The 23312-nt window shown below is 40.0% G+C and overlaps 1 long non-coding RNA gene across 2 annotated transcripts; it reads left to right on the top strand.

Annotated features, from left to right (window-relative positions):
• The first annotated feature begins 8070 nt into the window (after positions 1 to 8070).
• Positions 8071 to 23038, top strand: LOC127016960 (uncharacterized). 2 transcript variants are annotated; one of them, XR_007766533.1, is made up of 4 exons: positions 8071 to 8389; positions 15134 to 15309; positions 17470 to 17564; positions 21745 to 23038. It is a non-coding gene; the product is annotated as an uncharacterized LOC127016960 (long non-coding RNA). The 2 variants fall into 2 exon arrangements; XR_007766534.1 differs by lacking the exon at positions 17470 to 17564.
• Positions 23039 to 23312: the final 274 nt, after the last annotated feature.

The following is a 23312-nucleotide window of genomic DNA, read 5'->3' on the forward strand; positions in this document are numbered from 1 at the left end:
GTGAGACCAAAATATATTGTAGTGTTGATATTATTTTCCAGTAAGTACCACCGGAGGAAAGTTTTAACTCTGCATCCTCCTAAGTTGTAACTTAGTTTATATAGGTTTCACAGCTCCTTTCAGCACCTTCACTCTTGCAACCTAGATGCAAGATAACTGATAAATCTGACTTCTTTTCTTATTCAAAGAAACCTCATGTGGTATGGTAAAATTATAATTGCTTCTTTTTCAAGCAAATTTCCTTATCTGTCTGCAACAGTTATATTCTGTATATTTGTTCTAGATGGTCATTTTCTATTACATAAAAATGTTACGGCATCTGTCTGCATTATATGCGTTTCTTTTTAGTTACATGCATAGGGCAGGTCTATACCTAGCTTTTCACCTTTCCCAGTGAACGATTTCTGGTCCCTTGGGATAACTCTATTATCAGAAAGATCAGTTGTCAAAGACAGCTTATGTCCCCCGTCCCAGGGAAAGTAAATAAGGCTTCTTTCTTAGGCACTTCTGAATCCTAAATTGTTTGCAACTTTTTCTGGAAAGAATTCTCAGTTCCCTTGCTGCTAAATGGGATGACAAAATGGAAAAAAATGCACCATGAAAAGTAAGTTTGTTTGGTTTGTTGTTTAAGGAGTTATTTGCAAATGCAAAAAGATGTGAGAAAATTACGTCCAAAAGTTACCTTCAGAAAATCCTGAGGTCAAATAGCCTTAATGCTACTCCTTGTGTATCTTTACAATGAGAATTTTAAGCGGATTCCTCCTGCATGGCAGTAGATAGGGTTAAAGGTTAACAACTGACCAATTCCTTGGACAAGGTGTTATTCAAAATCAGGTACTTAAGACATTTGCTAGAGGACTTAGCCATTATAGCTGTTTGGAATCAGTGCATTTTCCAGCAGGGAAAGTATTTAGGGGAACAAAAAGAGTGTGGAGATGGGGAATTCCAGAAAGCCTGTCGCCATATAAACTAAAAACCACCATGAGAAGCTGAGTTTTCTTTACAAAAATCTGACAGTATCCAAATACGTTGTGTGGAAATCATGGTCGCTAGAAAGAGATGAGAGCATTCCCCGCAAATACTTTAGCTTGGCTCCATTTAAGCTCTGTTTTCAATGTACACACGAGTTTTCTCTTCCCATGTTGCTTTCCTTTGATGTGGTTATGCCCCTCAAGATCTAGCTGACTTCTTTTTTAGAGCTTGTAAAGTAACTGGTAATTTCACAGTCAGATCTGAATCAAAGGAAAAAGCTATCGGAGACTTTTGATCTCGCCCTGTTCGAAGCAGTATCTCATCGGGGATTGGAATTTACTTGGGGCAATCTTGAAATAATAAAAACTCTCTAGATTATATTGTCCTATCTTCAAGAAGAGTTTATAATGTAGGTGGCCAGAAATATTCATACTGTTTAAGCAGTGAGTACAGCTGTTGGATCTCCTTTCTGATCTGGGTTGCAGGGTTTCTCTTCTAATTGTTTTTTTTTTGTGTTCCTGAATCTTCTGGGCTTTGGAGCGGTTGGCTGTTATGGACAACACGGCTATCTTCTTCGTTGGATATGAAAATGTCCACTGTGGTTTTGAGCAGGATTTAGAGAAGAAAAGACAGGCACTTATACAGCCTTAAAGGACTAATACGGTTTTCAAGACTAAAACTTTGTGTGTGCATAAAGGTGAACATACTGGATTCCAGTAATATGTTTACAAAAATATAAATATTGGATTCCACTGCTGTCATGGGAGGGAAGATGTTCATTCCACCTTCTGCTAAATCACTGGTTTGATTCAGGGAGATAAACAGCTGGTGTCCTACTGGTTGCATTTTGGCTTTCCTGTGGCAGATCTATGCCATAGCCTCCCAGTGTATAAACCAGCTTTTAGCTACAAGGCAATTATGAGGCTTAAATTAAAGGCATCACGTTTGTAAGGAAGAATAGGAAGTGTTATATTTAGATATACTTGGACAGAAAGCAATACCAGATAGTAATGCAACACATACATTTTGGATAACTGAATTTAGAATTAAGTGGATTCTTTAATGTGCTTGCTTTAACGTATACTTTCGTACTTAGAGGAATTTTGAAACCCCAATCAAAACAGCCGTGTCTCTAAACAGAATATAAGAAGATTTGAGCCCAAGCGTGATTCAAAGACTAACTAAACAATGATGCCTTGTGTAGCTTTCAAAATATTTTAATCTCTTTTTTTTTTTGTCTCAGACTCTTCTCATTGTGGAAATAAAATTCTCAATATGCATTTCAATGAGACTCTTTTATCCTGCTTATCTTTTCTGACTGCAGATGTGAAAAAATTGAAAGAATACTAGTCTTAGATATGACATTTAGGAGCTGGTATTGTCCCACTGGACATTAATCAGTAGCCTTTGGTTCTGTCCAATTTTCAAATGCATGCTATCCATTTTAAAAAGAATAATACAAAAAAAGCTAGAGCGATTGTTTAAAAAAAATGTATTTGTGGGAGCACTAGTAATGATATTTAGCTTCATCTTCTTAAAAATATTTTGCAGAACAAGACATTCAAACAAAGAAACAAAGGAAATGGCAGAGATGTAATTTACCTGAAGTCATATATATATATATATTTTTTTTTTTTAACAAATCAGTGCTGGGGCCAGGAACAATAGCTGGATTTTACAATCTGTAACCTACTTCTTGTCTAAACAGTTATTAACTGTGTTGAATAAGATCAGTGTGCCCAGTCTAACCAAACACAGCAGAACAAGTAGGGGGAATGTGTGTGGAGAAAAGATAAAAAGAAACTTCATCTAACGAGTATAAATGCTTTTAACCTATGAAATAGGACCCAGGTCTGGATATTCCAGCTCCCCAAACTTGGATGAAGATTTGGGCTCTATCCTATAAAAGCTTTTTATTTATTCTATTATAATGACCTGTAATTTGGTTAAGGTTTATCTTGCTTTCTTATAGCTGAAGAATGACCATCTGGAGGATGAGGAATTAGAAACAGAGGTTTTTAATCTGTTTTTACTACTTGAGTTATGAAGATGGTTTAGTGGGAATTGTGGCCTATAGTAAAGCCTGACAAGATCAGGTTAAGCAGAATTTCTTACAGAATGCAGCTAAGATTGTAAAAGGTCTGTTTTTCATCTAATGTAGTGGACGGATGCTCCTGGGTTGATGGTTTTGCTGTTGACTTCAAAGAGCTAACATGCGTGAAACAATTTTTACTCAAGTGTTACTATTCCAGCCTAACTGAGATTTTAGACAAAACACGTGAATTACAACAATTGTGCCATCCTCTTAGAGGAGAAGAGATCACTCCAAGAGAAATCAGGATTGCACCACTCTTATTTGTCTTGCAATGTGTTTCCTTTTCCTATGAGACAGCTAGTTGTGGAGCTGGAGAGTGTGGCTGGAGAAAGGTACGGCGAAACCGTGGGTTTGTAAAGAGAGCGATGCCTCCTGTTGCCAGCTGCAGGGAAGAGGGAGGTAACACATTCAGCCCCCAAATGTGTTAGATTATATGGATATGTATCATCTAAACACCTATTCCACTGATAAAATAGATGCCTGCCCAGATGAACTGCTCCCTTCCTAAAGTAACGCTGTTGCTGTTGTATATTTCCGATCATAGACAGGTAAGATATAGAAACAATTTCCTATGTGTAGAAGACAAACTAACAAAAAGTAAGGATTATGTCCCTGTTCTCATCTGAGTGATATCACTTGCTTCAACAGAAATCTCCAGGGCTTTAATTTCTGTGAATATCATCCAAGATTCAGGATTTAGCTCTCCTTCAGATCATCCATGGCAGTCATATATTCATGTTTCAAAAGTGAACAGGAGGAAGAAGTCTGTAGTATACCAGCTCTGTCAGGAGCAGTTGTGTCCTCACCTGATTGAGATGTCTGTCGTTTTAAGGCACAGAACGCGGCCTTTCTCTTACTCTGTCACTTCAATCTAAACAACAAAGAAGCCCCACATCCACTTGCAGGGACCATTTAGGCATTATTGGAGCATATAGCTGTGGAGATAACACAACCAGCCCAAACTTCAAAACCAAGCAGATGGGCAACCCTGCTCGACATGCAGGTGCTTCTGTGATTTCTTCTAAACTTCCGTTGATGTTTTAAAGTGCTTAAATACCTTAAGAATTTGAGTAGGAGACCAGATCCTCCCAGTCCTAATCTTGCGGTCATCGACATCGGTTTCAAAAGACGGGCTGTGCAAAGAAATGGGAGATGTTGTTTGTGGAGCTAGGGCCAAATCCTGAAATGGCTAGGCCAGATACCATGCAACCTGTGCAAGTTCTGCCTCTGAAGTCTAGTGGTGACCTCCTTGACCAGCCTGGGCTTCCCCCTGAGTCCTGTCCAGCCCTGAGTATATTGTCTTTGCCCAGAAAATGAAGTATTTCCAATTGTGCTTATTATCAACACTATAATAAAACATTTCTTTAAGGCTATCCTTATGAGAAAGCGTCTTCATTTTTGTATTAAAAGCGGTGAAATGAATAAAGCAAAGTCAGTTTTCAGCAGCTGGGTCTTGCAGGTACTTTGCCTACTATCTCCATTGTTCTTCCATATTATGAGAGGTATTAAATCAAGTTGGTGATTTTTTTCCCCTCCTTCAGCTCCCCTACTCCCTGCCAGAGCTACTAAAATTATGTATTCTTTACCACTTTCTAAGAAGATTACTAAGCCAGCTGACCCAAACAGCAGTGGCACCAATTAGACATCATTCAAAATTAATAACCACTATGATGATAACAAATCAAAAGATTGATTCTTCTGATGGGAGAATCATTTTAATTAATTTAATCCTTGTTGAAAGATCAGCTGTGCACAGTCCTGCTCACCAGTGGGGCCCATTTGTCCCTGTCTGTCCCGGCCACCTAAAGCCAGTGAATATGATCAGTAGCCAGCACTTAGGGAACAATAAGAAACAGATTGTACTGTCAGGCTTCATTAAAGATCATCATTAGTATTCCAATTTGGAAACAGTCAATCTATCCTAACCTTTTACCAATTCTTTTCGGCTGCTTTTGTGAAGTTTGGTTCAGCTGCTAAATGTAAAAACGCTGCGCAGGCTTTTTTAAAAAAGCAAGCTGGATCTCGCTGATGCCTGTCAGGCTGCAGCTTAGGGACAAAGCTCGGGGGAAATACATGTTATGCAACCGGGCTCTAAATGATATCATGTGCAGCTGCTTATGATCTGAGTATTTACGGGCAATGAAACTTTCTTAAACTTGAAGCTTAACAATGATGAATGGAAATGAAATTGATATGGCACTTTCTTTCATCCTGCTGTTGAGATTTTTTTTTTTTTTTTGGTCCCAAGGGTGTTTTTGCAGAGCTAGCTCACTGGCTGGGCTCTCCCGCTCCTCTCCGGTGCGGGCTGCAGAGGGCATTTTGAGCATGTTGATGAGGGAGATGGAATTTGAGATTTGTTTGCAGTTCACTTTATCTTTTCTACTGAGGTCAGATTGCTTTGTTTGTTTGTTCTTGATTCTAGTGGCTGGAAATAGTTATGGAGAAATGGATTATAGGATTTTGGGGTATATTTCTGTACAGTCATTCCTTTATCTCAGTCATACCCTCTGGCTGCCCTGGAGATGTATCTTGGATCTTAGTTTTCAAAACAGTTTGTCTGCCAGGCAATGATCTCATTATTTTAATATTCTTGACATTTATTATTTGCTAACCTTCACAGTTGTCCAGCCGGCTTCCTGAAGATGGTGGGAGGGCATGGATGTTTCAGGAATGCTCTGCCTGAAACACCAAAAGAAAAATACAATCCTGTCATTTTGAATAATCTCTTAGAAAAGTGCTTTCAAAAAAAAAGGCTTTATGAGTTTGTTTTTTTCTGACATGTTCCTAGGTACCAGAAGGGGTTTCACAGAGTTTGCAAGTGAAAGCAGAATTAGGCCAGTGAAACAGGGAGGAGTGAAAGATTAGTTTTCACATTTCTTTTTACAAAAAAGAACAACTCTCTCTCCAAATTTGATTAACAATTTGAAATGTTGTTATGATGACTGTAACAGAATGACAAAAAACCAAAAAAAAGTATGAATTAATGCAGCCTCTCTGTAAAAGCTCAAATAATTTTCTTTGGTTTAGTACTACTTTATTTTCTGAATGTTTATACAGTTCAGGAACCCTCTTGGGGACAATCATTTGCAATAACTGATTGCTCATTGCATCCTCATGAAGATTTCTGCTATTTAATGCCACAAATAAGTGGGGTTTTCCATAAAGAAAAATTGTCACAATAGAAGTAGATACTTCATAAGGATGATCTAGCCCAAAATCTAGTCCTGCCACCCTGCCACCTTTAGAATTTTCCAAAATCAACCCAGTAACAGTGAAAACATTATTTTTCCACAGTCAGCTGCATTAATACGGAAGAAAAGAAAATCCTTTAGTAGATAATTGCAGCTGAAACCAATGTTAATGAAGATTCTGTGTGAACTCGATCAAATTTCCTTTACTTTTATGCTTGCTATCTGGGGGGGGGAAGCACAGAGACATCACTATTTTTCTGAGAAAATACAAAAACTTAATTTGCTGAAAAAATACAATACTGAGGTAACTGAATTGCAAATGTTTTGCTGTATACTTTTTGCTGTGTATAAGTTCTTGTATTGTTTTTGACAAGATGGTTTTAGTCAAAATTCAAAAGGCTTTATAGATTTTATAGGTTAGTACTTATTAATTGCAATGGTATTGGCTACGTAAGTAGCTACATAGATTACATTAATTAGCGGTATATATTGTAGTGGTGAGTAACACATATATTGATAGGAATGCAGATTAAAAAATTCTAGCATCCCACTGAAGAATGTAATTCTTTCAAACTACTAATATTCTGTGGGTCCTTCCTTTTCAAAATTTATTTATAACTTTCTAGTGACTGCTTTGATTATTTTGTTAGCTTTGCACATGATAAACCTGTTACAAAAGGAAAGGCAGAGGGAGCTGCTCCGTATTTTTATACCAGTGCAACTGAGTTCCAAAGTATCCGCTCCATAAATGCTTTTTAGTTGTTTCTTAAAGTATTTCTTTTTGAAGCGCATCTTCTCAATTTCAGTCATCTTTTTTTTTTTCCTTGGAGGTTCTTGATTTTGCTGTGATTTTTCTTTTGCCACTTGACTTTTAGCCATTTTTTCCCTTTTTTATGTCACATACGCCTTCATTGGAAAAGTATGACTTCAGAAAAAGGTATACACGCTGTGTTATTACCTCAATATTTTCAAATTGATTTTTTTTAATGGATCTAGTATTTTCTTGAAAGACTTTATAAGAAAGTGGCACCAGGGAAAGGCCCTCAGAGCGCTGTGACTCCCTTGAATTCAGTGGAAGCTGGTCTCAGGTTACTGCCTCAGGTTTACACCAGTCCGAATGGAAGATGCTGCTCACAAGAGCAGTTCCTCCCTCCCTCCCTGCCCTTAGCAGCACCATCCCACCTCTCCTCCTTTACCAGCACGTTTTTAGCCACACGTTGAGGCCAGTGCAGAGACCAGCCTGGCTGATCCATTTTTTGCAGGTTTAGTTTTCAGATGAATTAGGTTTTCATTCATATGGGGAACGTGTTAGGGTGTAGTAGGAACGGGAAACCAGAAACAGAAGCAGGCTACCTCCTCTTTTGTCAGAAACAAAATTTATTTTTTTTTTAAATATTTTTTGGAGTGTTTGTAAAGGTGATTATTCTACTAGTATGTCTTCTATTTATTTTTTTCTTACCTGATTGGAATAACTACTTGAAACTACTCGATTTATTTTTTTATCTGCCTTTAACAAATCATAATGTTGCTTCATGCTGGAGCTGAACCGAGGAGCCAAAATGAAATGTACTGCACGACCATGTGATTTCTTGACAACACTTCAGTCTTAATACTTAGTAAGCTGAAATTTGAAATACAGAAAAAGTAAATACAGACATATATACTACGATATAATGCAGCTCACTAAAATATTAGCTAGAAATGCTCATAAAATAACAGTATAAAATAATGGCCACAGACATCATCAATGATTTCTAAAATTGCTGTATATGTCTCTATGTGTATATATATTCCCAAGGAACAAAACCATCCATGAAAAGGCTCAAACAGAAGAAGACTAGGACGTGCCACAAATGGATGACCTACAGAATTTAATGAAAACATATTCCTGATTAAGAAGTATTTCAGCACAAAAACTTCTCTGCTGATGTGGCTACAACAGATTCTGTGAGATCTTCTGTAACGCCACTGTGTGCTGTGCATGCTGTGCAGTACCACTGGTAAAATATCACCCATCTCGTGTAGCCATGTGCTCCAAAGGTTCCTCAGCACCGTGGACGTGATGGGATCCAGACCTTGAGCGGTGCTGGGGAGGTTTCAGAAACACCCCATGCCTCAGGTTCCGCACAAGGTAAGAGCCTGATTGAAGTCAGTATCCTGCTAACAACAGACTTTTGTTCATGCTAAATTGTTGACTTTGCCTCAGTGTGCTGGGAAAAAAAGGATGTGCTTAAAAAAACCCCAATTATTGCACCAAACAGGGCAATCTTTATTGCCCCAAACTACTCATTTACTTCAGTGACTATATTGTTTGGCTGGTATTAGTCATTTAGTTTGCAAAATGCCTTTTCACTAGGGTATCTGGTTGAAAGCACCACTGTGAAATGAATATACTAAAATAAACAGAATGTGACAGTGGAAATACATTTTACAGAGGAAATTTGAACGAGGAGGCTGACCCACCAGAAGGGATCAGACCAAATCTGCTGAAAGGCTTACCAGGAAAAAATAATCACTAATCTTTTTTTATTTATTTATTTTTAAAGTGGTTATTTCCTTTATCTATTTCACACATTTTAAAACCATGCACCTCCTGTTTCTACCTGAAGTAAAATTTCTAAGGTATATTTAGAGGTGTACATGAGTTGGCATCCTGACTTGACTTTTTTTGATGCCTTTGAGTCCAGCAGCTTGTTTATGTGTACCGCAGATAAATGCAATGCACCAAACGAGTACGCTAGCACTTCCAGCGCCAGACAGATCAACAAAGCTTGAGGAGAGCATTATGGGGAGAAACCAAAAGCCTTCACTGACAGGAGAAACAAAATCTGTGAAACCAGAGTTTGCCTGTGGAAATTTGCCCTCTTTTTCAGTTTAGTTTACGAGTTGCAGTTTTGGCTTTTTGATCCATACCACGACCTTTTAATTCCCTGTTGAAGATGACGTTAAATTGTGGGCAGAGCTTTTAGTCTTCATTTCCAGTAAGCAATTAATTCCATTAGCAATGAGGTTTTGCCCCCCCATAAATTCAGTACACTGGCATCCTCTAGCACTGCCTTTTTATTACAGACCTAAAGTCTTTTGATAGGCTCTGCCTATCCTGTGTTATACAGCTGTTTTTAAGGTGTTGAAAAAGACCGAGAGACACGTAAAAAAGCAACTCTATCTATTTTATTTTAATCTCAAACCCAGGATAAGCTCCCTTCGCTACGGGTGAGAGGCTACTGCACTAACCCCTGCCTTGTTGAAATCGGTGTTCAGCGTATTTGTTACACGTTAATACCGACTGCAGTCTGGAAGAAGCTTGAAGAGCTTTATCTCGCAGAGCCGTTACTCGGTGCCTTTGGAAACATCAATTTCAGACACGCTTGGTCTGCTTTTGAGTTCAGCCCGGGGAGGCCTGAGCACTTACAGATGGCACGGGACCCCAGAGCAATTACGGCTGATCAGCACCTTCCAAGATTTGGTCCCCAGTAGCACTGATAGATTCACTTCCTTACACTTAGGGAATATTTGCTGCCTTTTTCTCCCCCCCTTCCCCCACCGCTTTTTTCCCCCTTTTCCGCCCACCCCTTTTCCCCCCACCCCTTCCCCCCCCTTTTCCCCCCTTTGCCCCCTTTTCCTTTCCTTCTCACCCTTTCCCCCTCTTTTCCCCCTTCCCTCCCCCCTTTTTCTCCCCATTTCCCTCCCCTTCCCCCTTCCCCACCTTTTCCTCCTTCTCCCCCTTTTCCTCCCCCGTCTCCCCCATTTCCTCCCCTTCCTTCCCCCCTTTTTTCCCTTCCCCCCCTTTTTCCCCTTCTCCCCCTTCCTCCCTCTTCCTCCCCCCTTTTCTCCCCCATTTCCTCCCTCTTCCTCCCCCCTTTTCTCCCCTTTTTTTCCTTTCCCCCCTTTTCCCCCCTTTCCTCCCCCCCTTTTTTTTCCTTTTTTTTTTTCCTTTGGCAGTACAGATATTTGCTGCGCACACAGAGGTTGAAGAAGATATATTTATTTTAAAAAGTGTAACTACAGGTGGGTTGCCAAGTGTAGTAACGAAGGAAAGAGTAAAAACTCTCCTTTATCTGGAATGGAGGCTTTGCTTAGACTTGGGCTGAGCTTGCTTTATGTCGAAGACCATCTGCTTCATAGCTGTTTGAATCCAAATTAGAACTGCACTGCCCTCCTGCGTCCACAGCAGAAAAATTGCGTGTGAAAAGGAAAAGGTTTCGGGAAACGCGTTCCCGGTACAGAGGAAGCGTCTAGTTTTAGACCATGAATGTTAAACAAAAAGAACAAAACGATTCCTGTGCCTGGCTACTTAGAAGAGCATATAACCAAATTAATTTTGCCTGCTCAGGGCAGATTCTGCTCTCAGTTTCACCCAAGACATACAGAAAAAGTGGACAGTCCAAACTGTTTGGACCGTTTTTTCTGACTATGCATTCATTGCCTAAACATTTTGGAAATTTTGCAAGATGCTCTCCTTTTACAGGCAGCCAGTTCAGGCTCCAATGAAGCCTTGTGTAAAGACTTGAGGGATCCTGACCATTTTATAGCTGTTCGGATTCCAATGCCATCACTGACCATACATCCAGCAGTAGAAAGCTCCTAATGCAGGTGTGAGATTGCCCAGTTGTTTCTTCTCGCCACCCCAAATGCTGGGTTCAGCAAATTCAGAAATTTCGGGAAAGCAGAAAGGAAGGGCTCAGGCTGAAACCTCCGAAAACCAGGATGTACAACACAGAGATGTCCCTGCAGCCTTCAGATGACCACTGCCGGAGCTGGCAACGACAGCCCGCAGGGTTTAGCCAACGCACCCCAGTGGCATTGGCTGTGTCAGGTACAGCTACATTAAACAGCCCGGCGGCTCATTCGAAGGGCTTGGCAGAGCTGGCGGGGGACATGAAATGCTGAGTAGCAGCACATATCCCCGGGTCACGGCTGGGAGGGCTGGCCTGCCGGCGGCTGTGCCAGCAGCCCCTTCCCCTCGTCCTGCTTGCAGCAGAGCGGGCTCACAGGCTCCTGGAGCAGCAATAGCTGTGAACTCTGTTGCTCCCCTGCCTCTGTACCTGCGCGGCAGCTCCATCCACCTCCTAGTTTAGAACTAAAATGGTTCCTGAGCATTAGAAAAATGAGATCTAGACCAATCTTTTCATGAAAGGCTAGGAATAAGAAAAGCAACTCATTTTAAAATGAGAGTTGGTGCGCTTAAAAGGGAACATAGTGGCCTGCAAGAATAAGTAGGTAGTATGGGAAAATCTACGTGAAGATATAGAAAGTTGTTGCTTCTTTACGGAGTGCCCTCTGGTGCTGTATACAAATCAGGGGTTCACTGGAGGGTCACACACTTTCTCATTAAAGTAGTTCAAGCCATGTATTGAGTAGGGCTTTCCTCCCTCTATTATACCACTATATTTTGCTAATGGCTCTTCAAAATGAGTTGGTTCCTAGAAGGCAAGCACAGAGACCTGCACCTAACAGAACAGAAATAAAGCATGCAGGCAATGAAAGCGGGAAACAGGAGACCGAACGCAGAACTTTGTCCAGTGTTACTGAAAAGGGATAAACAGGACAGCTGCTGGGGAGGACAGATTTGGGATAAATTAGCAAAGTATTAGTTCAATAGAGTTGCACCAGGTTTACTCTAATGGTAACATAAAAGTGGTAATTCTCATTTTCTGAAGCTTTCTGAAGACAGAATCTTTCATGGTTTTGCAATCACAGGTTTCTTCTAGGGGACAAAAGTGAAAATAATATTAATAGGAGAATTATTTATTGTCAGATATTTCTAAACATGGAAGCTGAAAGTCAACATAAGCCACTATCTTTAAAACCACTGAGACTCAATTTTATTTTTATTGAGTTACTGTATATCCAGATGTATCTGCCTGGGAATTACCTTCCCTGTTGGCTCAAATTCTACCCTGGATCTGGGTCTAGATTTGGTCTCGAGCTTCTCTGTGTGTCATGTTATTCAGTTCTCGGGTTTTAAAGTTCAGAAGACAAAACTTCAGCATACAAATGATACGGCCGTTAAAGAAACCAAGTCATATCTACCCAAACCCACAGTTAAGAAAAAAATTCCTGACCAATTAATGGCAAAACTGCATAACTGCTGTCTCCAATGTGCTCTGAATGTTGCCAAAGAAATGAACCAGTGGTTTGGAGAACTTGAGCAAAGCAGTAAATCTCCTTCCTGCTCGTGTAACTTGGACAACAGCTGCTGAGCATCTGCCTTGGCTTCCAGCTGTATGATCTGGCTACCAGTCAGAGAGTTCCAGTAAACAAGTTGGGTGACCTAAATTTTCTACCAGTGCATGAGCATCAATGAACACTAACGCTCAGTTTGCAGAGGCAGGTGACCCCTAGCAACAAGCAAAACATTAGAGGAATTACTCTAAATTGTGACAATTTGTAATGATGCACAGTGATTATTCCTCTGGGGAAGAGCTCTGGAATAATAGCACGCTCAGCCTGACAGCAAAAAATGTTACGTTTACGTTAGTCAGTGGTTTCTTAAGAGCAGATCGATAAACAGAAGCAAGAGATGCAGAAGCTCTTACATCTACACCACATTAAGTTCAGCCTTGCAATACTTAAAGAGGGCTTATAAGAAAGATGGGGGAAGACTTTTTAATAGGGCCTGTAGCGACAGGACAAGGGGTAATGGTTTTAAACTAAAAGAGGGTAGATTCAGACTAGATATAAGGAAGAAATTTTGTACGATGAGGGTGGTGAAACACTGGAACAGGTTGCCCAGAGAGGTGGTAGATGCCCCATCCCTGGAAACATTCAAGGTCAGGTTGGACAGGGCTCTGAGCAACCTGATCTAGTTGAAGATGGCCCTGCTCATTGCAGGGGGGTTGGACTAGATGACCTTTGGAGGCACCTTCCAACCCAAACCATTCTATGATTCTATGATTCTAAGTTCAAGAAGTTTATATGCCGGATCAGATTTAGTCTGGTCCCCTGGATTCATTATCTGCACCACACTTGTGGTTTGGAACTCTCTGAATAACCAGTCACTGGTTCAGACCCTCAGTTCTGCTGTGGAGCATATTTGGTGTGCGCCTGGAGTGGAGACTCTGGTTTAGCGTCTTTTGAAAAGAATCTAGTGTGTGTCCACCAAAAGTGGTCTGCAGATTCAAATGACAAATCAGAAATGGGAATCACTTCAAAACAATAATGCTGCTCCAACATAAAACAAAATGCTTTGGTAGATGCAGCCACTGCAGTCTTGACATACAGTCGAGGCTATAATTAAAATAGGCTAGACAAAAACAGTACTTGCAAATTTGTATCTTGTGCTTTCCTGAATAAATTCATGAATTTATTATTTCTTCCTGTAGAAAACGTTGCATTAAAAGCAAAACAGTGAAGAACTTTTAGGACAAGTATTCTGAGCGAGAACTGAAAAGCTATCTGTCCATGGTGTATTAGGGTAAATTAAAGAGTGTAGAGTTTTGTGCTGCTCTGGATAGGCTCCTTTCAATACCTGAGCTGGCTTATAGAGACTGCCGCAGTCTGGACACACCCAGACCTCACAGCGCAGCAAGAACTCTGTCTGAGTTTCAGTCTTTAGCACCTCTTTATGATGATGGTGCGTTTCTTATCATGCTGTCAAAGAAAATCTTTCAGGTTTCATTCCCTATATGTTTTTAGATGTTCAAATACTCCTTACAGAATGACTAGATGAAGATTAAGATACCAATGGCATTTTTCCTCATTATTACACAAAAACAATTTTACAAAAAACCAGCAAACTCTTCTTCTGCTTCAAACAGTGCATGCTATTGCACAATACAACATCCGCAGACTTAATTACGATTTTTTAAAGAAGAACTACATGATTGTTGCTGTGCAGAACAGCCAGCTTGAGAATACACTGAAACCTTGTAAAAAGTTTGACACAAAATACGTATTGCTTTATCCTATAATTCAGGAGCAGTAGAGTTGTTCAAATCTTGAATCAGCAATCATTTTCTAAAGTTACCGTCATTGGCCTTAGAAATACAGGTTTTGGAGAGGAATTGTAAACTACAGTAAGTACTTACTATAGTGAGTATTAATTTTAATATTGTTTCTTGTTAATTCTTATTGTTGAGAATACAAAACTGAAAAACATTCTTCAACATTTTAGGCCCATTTTTACCACTGGCAAACGCAACAGGGTCATGCGCAGTAGACAAAGAAAGAGTAACAAGAAGTTGCTGCTTTATTTGGCTTGGCAGAAACTTGCATGTTCCATTTAAAATGTCTGAGATTTTAAAATGTCAACCTTTTTTGAAAATTATGAGTAGGTGTATTTTTTGTCAGTATGTTCCAGTGTTTTGATGCATTTTTTTAATAGGATAGATATTTCTCCTAACAGAAAAATTTGTTGAAAGAAGAGATAAGCCCATAAAAGACCCAAGCTTATATGAAAGAGCCATTTAAAACAGATTTCAACAGTCAAATTTGGAGCTATTTTAACACTATGCTCCGAACAGATATGTTCACAGTAGTTGTGCCAACTCTTGGAAGTTACTGATTGGAAATGTTGCCTCTGCAACTTCACATTTACAGTCTGTTTCAGAACTGGTACTCTGTTGTCAAGGCTGATGACTTAGGAAATCTGTGTTTTGTTTCAATAGTCATCCCAGAGGATTGTGTCAGCTGAAATAGCTTTCCCCCTTCTACTTAACACACAATTTGGGTATGCTAAGTCCCCGCACAGAAAGCATAAAATGTGTGTTTAGTCCACTTTGGTTTTTAGTTAACTCCTTCAGTGTCAACAAGAGTTAACTGTCTTGTACTGAAGAGTCAAGGCCACCCATTTCAAGATTTGTTTCAGGCTGGGTATGTACAACATCGCTGAGGCATTAGCTTGCCAACAACCCTTCTTTCCCTGTTGTTGCAGGGGGAGCACATTCTACAGGAACAATTCAGCAAGGACATGCAGAGAATAACCCAGACTTGCAAAGCCAGCTCACCAGGCCTTGAAAGTCAGCATCTTGTTTCTGGGAGCTTCCTACGCTCAGCGTGTGCCTACCAATACTGCCTGTCTCCTTGACCTGGTGATTTATACCACATCACGTAAGTGAACTATTATTATATTACCAGCTATCATGATCAACGTCTCCAGGGCAAAGGCAGGCAGACAGTAGGCGTAAGTGAGGATGGGTAAATCCAAGAGGAAGCGTGTTTGTAGTGCTGTTCCCCTTGTGCCTCACGGAAGATATATCCGTGACCCAACACGCAAACAAAGGGATCGTCAGAGTGTACCAGGCGTGCCCAAGCCTATGTCTGTGACTTAGACGTGAATGGTACATCGTTCAATAGTGCAACGGCTAGCTTTGTTAGCATTTTACATATTGTAAATCAAAGAAGCTTACTTCTCTCTTTCTCTTACTCCTTAGTCCCCCAGCCCACAGACTAAGCAAGAATTTACCATATTGCTGTAAAAAGAAAAGGGAAGGTTCAGAAGCTCTCTTATGCTTAAGTTTCAAACTGACGGATTGAAAGTGGAGGAGCTAGTAAATCTGCTGAGGGTTTGGTGGCATAGGTTTGATCATGTTTAAACTGCGAAACTTTGACATTTGTAAATATCCAGTTAAAGGCAACATTACAGACAACAGAGCTCTTTTGCTTTTGTGGCTTTGCTCACCAGCTACAATGTCCCGTATCAGAGCAGAGCGTTGGGAGGAGAGGAGAAAATCCAGCTGAAATTTAGCAGCTTAAAAAAAAACCCCAAACGTTTATAATCAGCTTGAGAGCTCAGTGGATTTGTGAAATCGTTTGGGATTAACAGGCTATTGATTGCTAATAAAACAATATTTAGCTTTGTCTGATGAACAGCAATGGAAAAAGGTGTGGGCACCTTGTCAAACAAGACCCATTGAGGACGGATGATGGGTTAAGTGTGGGGGTCTGAGTGGCAGCGTGGGTGCCTGGTCTTCAAGGAGAACTTGTCAGTTGTTAGTAAGGCTGGTGAAAGGAAGGACGCCAGCGCCTGATGGCTGGGGTAGTATTGATGCAAGTTAGCTGACTAATCAGATTGAAAAAGTCCCATGGTATTTATGTCACTTTAATTTTCATCAAACAATTGGAGACGACAGCACTCTATTAAGAAGAGGTTGATCCAGAACTAAAGCTAAATAAATTAGGGTCTCAGTTTAATCAAATTATCCTTCTACTGGCCTTGGATTAACCGAGGGAGACAGCGTCGGTCTACGCACTTTTCATTGGCTGATTTATTTATTTTTTTTTTAAAGAAGCTGGTACAAAGAATGGGAGATTTAACACACATAGCTACTACTCATAATACCTCAAGCAAGCACCTTTTAAAGAAGCAGCAATTAATATTTATCAGGAGAACTTGCAGTTTTACTGAAGGATATTTCCATTTTTATGTTAGTTTTGTTCAGTGAAATGAACTGAAAATGAGGCAAAAATCTGTCAACAAAAAAGTTAAACCAATAGAACTTGTAACAAGCTGGCACAAAAATCAAAACACTAGCCTAATGCTACTTAATGACTCCTTGTTTGATTTACAATAGATAGTTTAGTTTACCTGCTTTAAAAAACATTTGATTGCACATTTACATTTTGCTATTGTTTACTTACATTATTTGTGCAGGGTAAGTCATTCTTTTTCCTCCTTCCTACATTCTTTGGACCTCTGGGAGAAGCCTTTGGGGTAGCTAGATCGTCTCTGAGAAAATAATTTTCCCAAGCTGTCTGGTATCCTCTCCAGCAAAGTGTTTTCATTAGAAGTTTACAGCTTCTAATGAAATAGAAGTTACAGAGATAGTAACTATCTTTTCAATACTAATAACATGAAGAAATCCTGTGTTTATAGATCCTCTACAAAGATTTAACTGAACTGTTGCAATAAATCTTTTGGAATTTTGAACTCCTGAAATATTCCCAATCTGTATGTTGTCAAAATCATTGTAGAAGTCTCTCCAGTTTTCTAGATACAGAAACGAAAGTAGAATAGTACATCCTTTGCTGCAAGCAACTAACTGAATTCATCCCAGTTAACTATGAAATTTATTTTTGGAAAATGCAACGTGATGGATGCTCCCTTCCATCTTTGCTCGAAAAGTAAAAGTGATTTTGCAAGAAAAGCAGTGTCAACGGATGTGATCCTATGCCTGATTCTACTTTCTGATTTTTATCTCTTTCTCTGGCTTCCAACGTGTTTTTGTCTGCTCATGATCATCAATATTGTTCCTCATTCTGCTGGGGCAGTCACAACTTAGGGAAAGTGGAGCTGAACAAAGGAATACGTGTATTTTTGTTACATCCATCAAAATGGAGAGACTGGTCTGGAGTCTCATACCAAGGTAAACCATTTACACTGCATATGTAATAGACATGAGAAGTGTGACTGTCTTCTGTTGGTCCCTATTAGCCTGTAACCTCCAAAATTTCACACTCCTCCTCTACTTGCATTTCAGTTCTGCTCTTAAAGACACTGTTATCAAGCCCTTGGAAATCTAGGCACTAAGCACTAGATTCCTTAAATAGCTATGAAAACATGTACTAATGCTCTTTTCATTTATGATTTCTAAATTTTTCTTCAGCTATGATACTGCTACTTCGAGCTCAAACAATTTGATCCTTTTTTTCTGGCACACTTCAAGTTTCCACTGTCCTCGGTCTGTTACTCCTCATGAACACAGACCAGAGCTGGTTCTGGTGGACTTAATGTTCTCAGATGCTCAGCCCCTCACAAGAAGGGCTTTTGTTTCAAAGTAACTCCTCTAGGTATTTACATCCAGAGTTTGCTAAATGCTTAACATCCACTGTTGTGACGCTAAATATCTTGTAGATATTTAAAAAACACTATGTGCCGAATAGTTGCTTTTGAGGGTTTAACGCACAGCCTTCATAGTTCCACTAGTTTGACGTGTTAAGTGATCTGAATGCCGCCTGTCCTCACTTGTTTTCTTACTGTGAATGAATAGAGATCATATATTTTCATGTATATTTCATGTACCTTAGACGTGCTCTAAGGTAAACACTTCCTTTTACTTCAAATGGGAATAGGATTTCTTTTGTAGCTTATCTTTACAATCACTTACTCTAAGTCCAGGTATTTTTTCCCTGTAGAAACACAGATACTAACAGACAGAAAAGTCTGAATTACTTATGGATGCTTTCTCTGTGAACACTGGTTTACCCTTAAGATGCTTACGAGTACTTTTATCTGCATTTACCTTTGGGACATCAACAGTGAAAGTAACTCTGAAGATTTTCTAAGCATCTATTTTTTTTTTTTAACATTATCTGACTGGAGTTATCTCAGTTGGATCCGCGTGGTCTGTAGCACCTAAAATTGTCCCGTGTTCCTCAAGCTGCTGCACAATGCACATTTTATGGAGGCACTTCTGTAGGTGCATAAATACATTTTATCTCAAGGTAGTATCACTCCTTTTTCTCCGCTGTAGATTTGCCCTAATTGCAGAGACTGGTTTTGCTCAATCCTTCATTGGAAATGGTCACTCGCAGTATTTGTACCAACAGTGCTACATTTCTGGCTGTACATTCCTGCTATTTGCCGTTCCTCAAAGCTGCTGACTGAGTAGCGCTGAAGTGCACTGGTTTAACTAGCCTGTCTGATAGGGACTAAACATCGGAGGAAAGAAAACAGCCCATCTAAACAGTTTGCTGATCTGATGCAAGAAAGTGGGGGAGAATGGGATATTTGTACTTCCTTTGCCTTTCTGACAGGTTGAGAAATGCTGCTCTAACGTGAAAACAGAGAAAATAGACAAAGAATGGAGCGGACTAAAAATTATCTGCCTAACATACTGAGTCCCATACTTTGTAATGTAACCCTAACCCTAGTTCCAGGGTGAGCTTTGGTTAAAAACAAAACAAAAAAACCCCAAATCACCAAACCAAACCAAAGAAAACAAAAACCCCCAAATAAAAAATATCCCAACAAACCAAAACCTGCCCCTGCCCAGATGAAAAAATTCCGTTTTGCAGCCCAAGCTTTCCTTTGGCAGCCCCTTCCAGCCCCGCTTTAGCTGCAGATCTAGGCTTGCTTTCTCTCTCAAGCTTAAACCTAACCCTGCCTTCAGGGTGAGCCCTACACAGGGTCCCCTGGGCTATGCCCAGATGAAAAATATCTTAGTCAGTTATCTTAGTTCAGAATTATATTAAGGGGAATCTGGCCATCATTTTATTAAACTTTTAAACTGACTAAGCATGGTGACTGAGCATGTAAATTCAGATTAGCAATTCTGCTTTCAATATCACTCATTTTTCCTGAAGAATAAAAAGTATTTTTTATTTTGACTACAGCTTGTTCCCTCTGTATACTAACTGGCAGTCAAATTTTCTGATTTATGTTTCATTTCAATCTTTCCAAGCTCTTAATTATTTTAACGGAGTCTGAATTCACCCTTCAGCTGAGAGGGTAATAAAGGTGTAAGGAGATCATTGGCATTAATGATCTTTTACTTGCAGTGATGCCCTTCTGCAAAACGTGAGGTTTCTGTACCTCTTCCTGGTGCACCCATCGCTGCTGCAGCTACACTTTCCATTGCTGCGTGATGCTGGGAAGTGACAGCTTTGTGCGAACCTCCTCATTGCTGCACATCTTCAAGACTTAATGAAAAAGCCACTATCTGCTTTTAGACTGCTTGCTACAAAGAGTTTGCATCATTAATTTCATAAAAAATGCGACAAACTGGGATGGGAGGACTGAGCTTAAGAGAGTATTTGCAATCACACTCTGTGCTTTTGGGAGCATCATTCTTGGCACTTACATGTAGCAGGCTGGGTTTAGTATCCAAGGAGTGCAGTGTAAAGTTTCAGATGGTTTGGACTTTCTAGATAGAAAATGCTTTTCAAAAATTCTCTTCAGTCTTGAGTTTCGTGTTTCTGTGCAGTTGTCTGTTCTGTTGGCAACCTTGAGTGGTTAAAATTGAAAAAATATAACTCTGACTACACGACCGACTAAGAAGTAATTTGGTTTCTTAATATTATTTTTTAAAAATTTTCTCTCTTTTTTCTAATATATTTTACACAGGGTAAAGTCATAGCCATTTAATAATAGTTTGCTCAAAAGTGTTTAATTTGCTTCCTACACAATTTCTATTGACATACTTTCTTTGCTTTTGAATAATGACAAGCACTGTGGTCACAAAAGAGTGACGCAGGTAGAGAATAAAGTTACACATGCTTGGAAATCCAGATGAAACAAAGCCCACAAGCGATATGTTGACACCATATTTTGTGTGCGAACACCCTCTAACAGCCTCCCCCGTGTTGTGCTTCCAGATCTGGAAAAAAGTTTGAAATTCAGAAAAAAATTGTAAATATTTGAAGTTTCTTCCCCTTGGCCCGGATTATGAAATCGTAATCCATTACATTGTAAATCTTCCTGTACCATGCAAATCCCTTTACAAGGATTAGGACATTGTAACAAAGATGATCATATTTCAAGAGGTACCGGTGTAAGTTATACACTTCTGCTGCAAGGATTTCATACAGTCTTCACCCAACATGTTATATACACTGCCCCAAATGAACAGGTGCTTTACATTTATTGAGAATCTTAATTCACACAATAATAAAAAAGAAGATTCGGTTACAAGGCTGAGCGGCACATTCGGTCTGTTGCTCTCCGAGCGAACTCAACAATAGCCGAGGGTGTGCAATGGAGCAAAGACTATGCAATCAGTGACCCCTTGCCCCTTCGGTGGGGGAGAATTTCAGTAAAACACAAAGAAGCTGCTGTTTCTGCTTTTGCTGCTATCAGCCCGGGCACTACTGACAGAGCAGTGGCTGTTAAATCTATTTCTGCGATTAGCTGCTTGAGCAAGAGTAGAGGAAAAGTATGTTTTATCATTCCGTGTCACTTCTGTTTCTTTCATGGGATCAGACCCTACTTTAGGAGAATGAGGTAGAAGCATCTGACTTGCCTAGATTTCTTCTGTACGCTAAGGGTATGCAGTATTTTGCCAGCATTTTGCACTAACTCTAATTCAATGAGTAGTACTGAGTCGCCATGTAAGGAAAAAAAATTCCATGAGAAGCATTGGTTTACACCACTAAGTAGTGTTTGCAGGATCGGTGTTACCTTGTCATACCTATAGAAGTAATTCTGAATGGATACGGAATTTAAAAATGAAACACAAAACAGCATTTGTGAAGGAGTCTGATTTAGTAGCTCTTAGATCCTTTTTCAAACCTGTCATTCTGGTCTTATCTAAAATCAGTTTCTGTATTTAGATTTTTCGTGTCCCTTTGGATTTGCCTATAACTAGGCAAGCCTAATCTGTTTAATTAGTACTGTACTTAAAAGCCTTCTTTGTTAGCTTTGAGAGATAGGAGGGTAAGCGAAAGGGAAAATTAAGCTACGTGGGACTGATTTACAAGTACAGATTAGAAATCGGAGATTGTAATCCTGACACGTAAATTCAGACTTTCGGGTTCATTCTTGAATTCTGCATCCCCCTCCTTTTTTTTCTTACTAATCAATTCAAATCTCTCTATTTTTATATTCAGCAAAGACCACTGAATTTGCACTCTAAAAATGAGACTAGAATCTGGCCCTTGGTTCCACTCCTCTAGAAATGACCGAAAACTGCAATGATGATGATAATGCTGGTGGTCCCGCTGTTGAGCAACAATTAACTGTCATGTACTAACCAGCACTCGGTACCTCCACTTATGCCGCGTGCTACGTATGAAGATTGAGTGCTGTTGCAGGTCAAACCTTTGTAAAATAAATATAATGTAGAATAGCTTCTTATGAAAAACAAGATTGGAGATGAAAAGGGAGGAGACTATTGCCATGTCTGCCCTGGCAAGTAATGTGGTACAGCAAGCGTAGCAAAACATTTGGTGCTGAAAACCCAGTACCTGGATGCTTCAAGATTTTAACTTTGGGCTAACAGCTGTAGTTTGGTCCTGTGACCTGCAGTCCTGGAGCAGCCTGGTAGTTTCATTTGAAACAGGAACCCATTTGATGCGTCGTGAGACCACGCTGTGATGTGGACCAAGGCATGGGAAGCGGGGGAGTTTGGCAAATCAGCTTCTAAAGGACACGTTGGATCTCCTGAACTGAGGTGCCAAGGCAGAGGCACCCTAACTTTGCTAACTGAATGGGTGAAGAAAACAGGATTATTTTTAACCTACTCGCAGATACCTGATTTGATCAAAAAATACAAGATGTTATTTAAAAATGACTGTAACTCTTTGCAAGGCTGGATCATTTGTTTTGTTAATTTGACATACATCCGGCGCAGTTGTCTAACAGCAGTGATGAGATATGGGAGATTTCTTAAGTATGTCACATTAGGAAATAGACTGTACCCTTCTTTGGTTATGAGATGCCGCACAAATAACAGTATTTAGCCATCTGATTCAGACCAGTGCCAACAGGGTGCACAACATACCTCTGTTCTTGCAATTATATAAGGTAGTCAGGTTCAAGGCGAAACAGCAATTTCATTATTTTTGGAAGTATTTGTAGTAGCACAGATGTGAATTTATAGACTTTGAGGGTAAAAATTGGAAAAATTCTGGCTTTGGCATTTCCTCCACCACGTCCTACTTACGAGCACCATGCAAACCAGCGGAAAAACACCGTTTGGGTCTGAAGATGTGTGTTTCTGTGAGGCACAAAACGACGAGAGAAAACAAAGGGTATTTGGTAACCCACCTAGAATGTCAAATACTGTCTTCTTCAGATGATGACCCTCAAGCTTTGTTTTTCTATGTATTTTTTTTAAACCGCTTTTTAACTTCTGCATTTGAAAGAGGCCCTCAGTTATAAAAGCCTGTTGCTAAAGTTTGTTTAAAAACTTTGTTATTGTGTTATTTCCCTTAACTCTCCCATCGCAGCCACGCTGTTTGTAAGAAACAGAAACCCGCCTGCCAGCCACCCGTAGCACAATTCCACCTCCAAGCAGAAATAACCTCTTACATTTTAGGCTGGCTGAGGGCGAGAACCTTTATCCATCTGCCTGCTTTCCTCTTCTGGGAGGCTACCAGGCATTAACAGCGGAGGCTGCCTCGGTGAGGGGGGGTACAGGTGGAAGCAGAGCTGACGGAGACGCCGCGGCCTCTCC

This window comes from Gymnogyps californianus, chromosome 5, assembly GCF_018139145.2.
Source record: "Gymnogyps californianus isolate 813 chromosome 5, ASM1813914v2, whole genome shotgun sequence".
Taxonomy (NCBI): domain Eukaryota; kingdom Metazoa; phylum Chordata; class Aves; order Accipitriformes; family Cathartidae; genus Gymnogyps; species Gymnogyps californianus.